This window comes from Chiloscyllium plagiosum, chromosome 27 (assembly GCF_004010195.1).
Source record: "Chiloscyllium plagiosum isolate BGI_BamShark_2017 chromosome 27, ASM401019v2, whole genome shotgun sequence".
Classification (NCBI taxonomy): domain Eukaryota; kingdom Metazoa; phylum Chordata; class Chondrichthyes; order Orectolobiformes; family Hemiscylliidae; genus Chiloscyllium; species Chiloscyllium plagiosum.
In genome coordinates this window covers 18,202,093-18,209,881 of record NC_057736.1, presented here as the reverse complement: position 1 = coordinate 18,209,881, position 7,789 = coordinate 18,202,093, and the positions used below count along the sequence as shown (strand labels likewise).

Sequence of the window (7,789 nt, the reverse complement as noted above, 5' to 3'; positions counted from 1 at the left end):
GTCAAACCAGTTTCTAGACATGATGCAGCAAGTTTCACATCCACTCTTGTTTTAATCCTCACCTTTGTATAAAATGCACCTTGTTCCACCCCAAAGTCTGTTCAGAATGTTGCCCACCATCAAGAGAACTTGGGACCCACAGAAGTAGGCAAGTTTGTGCAGTCAGCGTGTCCTTCACAGCAAAATGAACTTTCCTGAAGTTAACACAGTGCCAGCTGCTTTACTCTGCCATCTAACTGGGGACAGACGACTTTCCAATTGAAAAGAGGCTGGGAGGTGGAGCTGCCTCCCAGTTTTATCATGGTAGCAGTAAGTGTATACCAACACATCATGGAAATGAAGGAAGTTGGTCTATGCTCAATTTGAGATCCTGGTGGCTTTCAGCTCATGGGGGCAGTTCTTTCAGGCTGCAATAGATTAGAGAAGGAGATCAAAGTCCAGCTTTGTGTCCCCATTCACAATTCAGGGAGTCAAAACTGAGAAGCTATTATAGCGGTGGAGCTAGACAGATAGTATTCAAGTCAGGGTATGACACACACCCTCGAGATTTGAAAGATTCTGGATTCAACTTTCCATTGTAGAAACATGAGCAGAGGTCAAGGCTAATACTTTGTTGTATATAGTACAGAGGCAAGGACTGCATTTCAGAATAGACCCTGGCTGCTGTGTCAAATGGATATTAAAAGCTTCTGTGGTTTCAAGGAGGCACGCACATAGTCATCATCATCATCCTGCACAAATGGCCAACATCCTCCAAACAATACCAAACATAACCTGCTCATTGCCTCTGTGCCATTTGTTGTATTTCCTACAATATTGCTGATACTGCAAAAGTCCTTAATTGGCTGTGAAACACATATCTAGGTCAGGTAAAGTGCTATGCAATTTTATCTACAGAGGAACCTCGATTATCCAAATATCTGATTATTCAGCAAGATCGCAAGGTCCCAGTGCTTGGCTAAAATGTTGTTATCCAGCAATTGATTATTCAGAATTTGATTAACCAAACAAAATACTCCCTGCCCATGGCCTTCGGATAATCGAGGTTCCTCTGTACTATCGAGTTTGTATTCAGAGGAGTGGTACACACAGCAGCTCAGTTGTTACATGAAGAAACAGGTTGAGAGAATGTAGGGTAGAGGTAATGAGTGCCTGTGGAACCCAGTGAATACCTTCTTCACAAGGCCCAATAAATTGTTATCTTTTTCGGAAAAACGTAGGCAAGTGTAGACAGGAATGAGAACAAAAGACAATAAACTAACCTCCCTAATGGAAGGCCCAGAAACCTGGAGAATCAATCTTTTATTTTTTAAATTTCATTCAATACTAAATCAAGTGCCACACTTACTTTTGCATTTAAAAAAAACACACAACTTTTACACGTTTAAGACCCTAGCATTCCTTTCCATGTTTATTTAAAAAAAGGAAACAAACATTTAAATATAATCACTAGAAACTAAGGCAACAGCTCAAACCTGGGTAAATATACACTCATTCCTATGTACAACTTTACAATTATAGACCACCTCTTTAGAGATGGAGAATCCATTTACAGAAACAATGCTAAGCCAATCTGCGATCATCCAAATTGGCCTCTCCCTCCCAGAGTTTTGTTAAATAGACAAGCCTCCTTGTTGATCAGTGTTCAATTGTGAAGAATGCTGGAATGGACTGCCTTAAACAACACCCAGCTCATGTTGTTGGAGACATTGTTCACACTATGGTGATAAAACTGCTAGAACAATCCAAGGCATTTCAAAACGGTCCCTTTACTCATTCTAAGCCTTGTCTAAAAAGGTGGTGCTGATCAATCACCTGAGACACCCCCTCACACCCAAGTCTAGATACTAAGTGTTGGCAGGCTCCTTCACCATCAATCCAACCAGAATCTCAGTGACACAGTGTCTCATTATTCCAAAAGAAATCCTGCACCAAGGAGAATACAGAAGACAAACAAATCACAAGAGCTAACTTCAGACCACCCTTTGACAGGGCTCACCAAGCTGGGTGCAGTTTGGAAACTCTTCTCTACAGAGAAAGACAGGGTGGGGGGGGGTCGAGGAAAGAAAAATGCAGAAATATACATTATGTCCAACGCATTATTGTATACTACAATATCAAGCAGCTCCCCTGGATTTGACCCTATCAAGGATGGGTACAATAAGATAACGACTATTAGTTTCAGTAACCTGTATTGTTAGTTGTGCCAAGAATTGGGACTTTCAACTTGGGTTTCCAGTCGAAACTCGAGTGAACAGAAGCGGTTTCAGGCACTCCTGGGCGAATGCTGCTTTCAGGGCATTGGCACGAGGGACAGGGTCTGTACAACAGCTCCAGCTCTCCATTGGACAGTAAACGCTGTCAGCCCCTTTACTTCTGGTGAGATCGGAAGCAGAAACGAAAGGTCATGTTGTAGCCAGTCCCAAGAGACTTCTACAGTGCATTCCACACCAAAAAAGAAAAAAAGGACCGTCCCACCTCATTGCATGATCATTTATTTAGTTTGGATTTTGGCTTCATAAGGAGGTAGACATATGGAGGTTGGGAGCGGTGAACTAAAAAGAGGGGAACTGCAAACTCAGTAAACCTCTGTCACTCAAATACATAATATTGTTGGATTAGCCAATTAAAACTGTTTGCAGTTGTACCATGATCCAAACACAGTGTAATGTTCACTGTACACTGATACTATTAATACCCTCATTACTGCAACAGACTCTCCAGCTCTGTACAAACATTGCATGAAAAGACATCAAAAGACAAAGGCCAGAAAGTAGTGGCATGGTCCAACCAGCATCAAGATAAATGACTTGTGCTCTTGATACCACAGAAAAAGTTGACCCTAATAATATAGTATGCCATTCCAAAGTCCTGTTGTTTGGTGTCATGAAACAGCTTACATATTAAATCTCTGAAGTGAGGTATGAGATCTCTGATGCCACCACCACTTGTGCTCTTTCCCTTCCTAGATTCAAGGTTGGTCTCCCATGTGCAATCCAAATGTCAGGAGATGGTCAAATAACCTGCCAACACAAACTGCTTGAGCCAGAACTCAAGGAACAACACTGGGCTAAACGTAAGCAACATTTGTGCCACACCGATGGAAAAAAAAAGAAAAATCCTATTTTTTGGATTCTAAGATGAAAAAAGTGAAAATAGATAAAAGATTTGCAACATAAATATTTAAGGAAGTGGATTGCTCTTTCAGAACATTAGCAAGGGTGTAATAAGTGGACTACAACAGTCCAATTCCAGTTACTGGCATACCACAGACCGAGTCTGGCGTAGATGCTGGGTTCTACTAAACCATTCACTTATAAACCAGCAGAATGAAGATACTTCTTCCAGCTTAGCGGAGAAAAGGAAAACAACTGAATCTTAAGCTGCAAGAGACTGTATAAACCTCCAAGAGTTAAACTCTTAAAACCAGATACAAAATGCTACAAATCACACTTTCACACAAGGCATTTTAATGTCTGATTGATGATATTTAAGCTAATTACCAATCGCAATATAAATATACAAAGTGGAAGTTTGCCCACGTCAGTATCCCATTGTTGAACAATTGTTCACCACAAGGGAACAATTTTTAAAAAGCCAGAGGCAAAAAATGATAATTAGGTTTGGATTTTATCCAAATCTGGACACAATAACTGATAACTGAACACATGATACACAGCCACATTTACTTCATTCAACTACAGACTGCATAATTCATTTGGAATCAAGTGAATCCTTCTTTTTGTTTTTTATTAGTTCCTCAAGTCCCCTCAAAATATATAAAGAAATTCACTCAGACAATTATCCACTAATCTGAATAAAGGTAAGGACAGTTTTTGGTCAGTGCTATTAAGATGAATCAATTTCTCTTGAACATGAACTTTACAAGAGTAGGCCAGCCTATGTGGGTGAGACAGATAGTGTTTAACAGAACCAGTTCCAGAAAAGGGAGATGGGTGGGCAGGGGGAGATGATGATTGACCCACAGTTTCAAGGCTCCAAGAGATGACAGAGGAAGGAGACAGTGACATGTTAGCTGGGTTTGAACACATAAGGACTCAGGGAGAAGGAAACCTATGCAGCAGGGAACAACATGGGCAGGATTGACAAATGTACTGTTGCCAGTGTGCCATACACCCAACTGTTTTTGCAACACAAGAGCACGGCAAGAGAACTTTGCAATGTTCTTGGCCCCAATAAACTGTACACACCAACTGGCCCCAAATGTGAAACTCTGCAGTGTTTGAGTTTCTGTTGAGCTTTAAGAGCTGAAAATAAACTTCCATCTTACATAGGAGAAATGGAGGACTGCAGATGCTGGAGATCAGAGTCGAAGAGTGTGGTGCTGGAAAAGCACAGCCAGTCAGGCAACATCCAAAGAGCAGGAGAATAAACATTTCAGGCATAAACCCTGCATGATGAGCTGTGCTTTTCCAGCACCACACAATTAGACTTCCATTGTATGTAGCATGATACATTGGGTTTGGACGATGTTGGGCAAATTGGAAAAATAGTCCGATAGCCTCAAAGGTCAAAACTTGAGTCCAGAGAATTGGAAATTAAACTCGGCAATGATTTGCCAGGATGTTAAACATGGAAGAAACAGAGTTAAAATCTTTATCAACTGAAATAGCAAAATCACAAGGACTAGGCATCAAATGAAAGAATGATAAATTCAGTGAAACACTCACTAGAGAGACATGACAGTTACAAAGGAAACCATGTTCCCTCTCATACCTTCAACACTTGGGTCAAATGTCCACAAGATGTCAAAGACCCAAACATCAGCAACATGGACCACTCAGAAGTCTCCAGGAATCAGAGACAATCCTCTGGAGTGTAACAAAATCATCTGGGTGTTCAAACAGAAAGTTTGACTTTTCTCTTTGCACTTGCTATAAAACTTAGAATTAAAAAATACCTTTTTTTTAAAACCAAAAGTCCAGAATGATCTAACTCGGTAAAGAAGGAAGAGGAGTTCACATTCCAAATAGTTAGGAAAGATGCAGAAAATACAAGGATGATTGGCCAACCAATGGGGCAGGGGCTAGGCAATCCAGGGCAGGAGCCCCTGACAACATTCAACAGGGACAGTTGATGCAGTTAAAAAAAAAAATTGAAATTGGACTAAAGAACTGATCGGACAAGTCTGATCCCACACAGTACAGGGAGAATAAAGTGTCCTTGTAACAACAAGCTCCATGCCACCTGTCAGCCTTCGTGACAATGCTGGTCATTAACCAGCCTGCTGCTGTCTCAGGATGGGATCATGAAATTGCCAGGGCTTTCTGCTGGTCACAGCTGATACAAGTACAACTCTCCTGAAATTCCACATCCCCAGTGCAAAGTGGCAGCTTTGTAGACATCAGCTTCGATTGCTTTTGCAAACACCAAGTTGAGGCAGAGAGAAAAGTTCCTTGGCGATTCATCAGACCTTCCTCCTGATCTGCTGGATCTTACAGCACAGCAGGCTGGTTGTGCCTGTGACAGCTCTTTAAAAGCCCTGTCCAACTTAACGCCACCCCACAGAAATTGTCTCCATAACCCTGCAAACAGAGTCCTTACTCTACCCGGATCTGCAGCACTAATCATGAACTGTTGCCAATGGAGGCTAGTGGGCACAGGCAAAGGGATAGAAACTGGTACAACCCTGTTTTGGGGTCAAAGCAGCTCCCGAGGCTGACATGGCTGGTGACATGTTTAGAACACAGTGAGACCTCGAACAGTAGGTCCAGGCAAGCCTGCAGACCCCAAATTGACCAACTTCAACCTATCCAGCATGGGACTGGTCGTTTTCATCAAATAGAAGCAGGCATCCGGAACAGAGTTCCCACTAAACGAGAGCAAGTCCTGGCTGCTCTGTGTGAGAACAGGAGCTGCCTTTAATAGTGTCGCTGGTCAGGCTGAATAGGACCGGATTAAAAGGGACGACCGCTGTCATGGTGACGAGCTTACACCTGCCTCCAATACCTCTCAAAACAACAAAGACTTGAATTTGCAAGAAAAGTAGGTGGTGCTCCTTGAATGGACCCAGTAGGAAAGCCAGTGTGAGACAGAGACCAAATGAATGGGGGTCCAATAAGGATTAAAACAAGTTTTGAAAATGCCAGAGGAACTCAGTAGGTCTGGCATGATTTGTGGAGAGGAAAACAAAATGAAATAGAGTCCAGTATGAATAGAAGCATTTTGAAGCAGAGATGCTGGACTCAAAAGTTAATTTTGTTCCTCTCCATAAATGCTGCAGGACCTGCTGAGTTTCTCCAGCTTTTTCATAGTTTGTTTCAGATTGCCAAAATCTACAGCATTTTGATTCTATTATTTATTAAGATCAAACTGGACAACTTAGAGTCACAAATTCCTAATCCATTCCATCACTACCTATTCATAAAACATAGAACTGCACAAAAGGAGCTTATTAGACCATGATGGTCTCAGGTTAGGTGAAAAGAAAATCAGATCAAACCACACCAGTCAATTCTTTTCTAGATCAGTGAGCTCAGAGCTTTCAAGATATCAAATACCATGTCTAAAAAAGGAGAAACAATGCAATTGCAGAGCTCCCAAACAGATAGCAACACCTGGCAGTCTGAAACATCCAGCGTACCAAAAACCTGCTCTCTCCCCAACAAATATAACAAAAATCCCACCAGAACCTGAGATGAGAACTGCTGTTGAGATCTTGGGTGGGAGCATAATGTGGAGATGGAGTCTGTCACGCTCAACTTTCCCTACATTCATCAATTTGCGGCCATCTGATGAATAAATAGAATGGGGGATTCAAAAAAAAAGGAAAAGCTACAGAGGTGGCATACCTTCACACACCACTGGTGTCCAAAGCAGCTTTTCTCCTTTGCCACTGATCTCACCGACACCACCCCCCAAACCAATTCCTGCTGACCTCCCAAATTATCAGCTATCGATTCTGTACAACATCTTTAACTCAAACAGTTCTTGCTCGAAGCACGCACACACCACCTCAAATAACAACTATACACAATTTTATATAAAGCCTACCACTAAAATCTCTGCTCTATGTACACATCAACACTTTTTTTTTGTTTAAGTTTCAAAAAGTATTCACAGATTTGCCAACTTTTCTGGTGAATCACCAGGTGCTGCTCGGTTTCGAAAACAGGAATGTTCAAACATTGCTTTGGTCAGGAGGTGGTCATCAGCAATGAACGAACACGCACACACACGCACACACAGAAGGGAAACAGGACTACGGTCAGTTCTGTCAAAAAGTATGAGGGTGGGCCAGGGTTGACAGGCACAACTCCCTCAGCAAAGTCAGCCAACACAGTCACAAGAGGGAATGGCTCGCTATAAAAACATCACCATTAAATTTAATGGAGTGGCACTTCTTGATACACAGCTCATTAAAAGCATTCATCCACCATGGAGTGGAGACTTGAACTGCTGTAGGTCAGAAGATGCAAGAAATCACCAAAGACTCTCAGCGGTGGGGTCACTGAGGCAGCAAATGGTGACGCACAGCTCAAAAGCCACAGTTTTAGTGACACCATACGTTCCATTCTTGTGCCAATGTAATGCAGCTTTGGAAAGGAATGGTTTCTCCTGTCAGAAAAATGTTTTATCGGTCGCACCTCAAAATGAAAGCAATCATCACAGAAAAGGACGAGAAAGGAAGAGTTAACTTGGTTGCCAACACCTCTGTGACAGCCAGAGTGGCTTTCAAGATAATCAAGGGTGCTCACCTTCATCCACAGGAAGTGACCGGTGCCCACCCTTATCCCCTGAGAAACAGCAATTTCAAAAGTTGATAAAT

The 7,789-nt window shown here is 42.1% G+C and overlaps 1 long non-coding RNA gene across 1 annotated transcript; it reads right to left on the bottom strand.

The window, feature by feature from the left end:
* Positions 1-1,285: 1,285 nt before the first annotated feature.
* LOC122563616 lies at positions 1,286-4,378 on the bottom strand. Its single transcript, XR_006315668.1, has 2 exons — positions 2,330-4,378; positions 1,286-2,172 (listed from the first exon to the last, which is right to left on the bottom strand). It is a non-coding gene; the product is annotated as an uncharacterized LOC122563616 (long non-coding RNA).
* Positions 4,379-7,789: the final 3,411 nt, after the last annotated feature.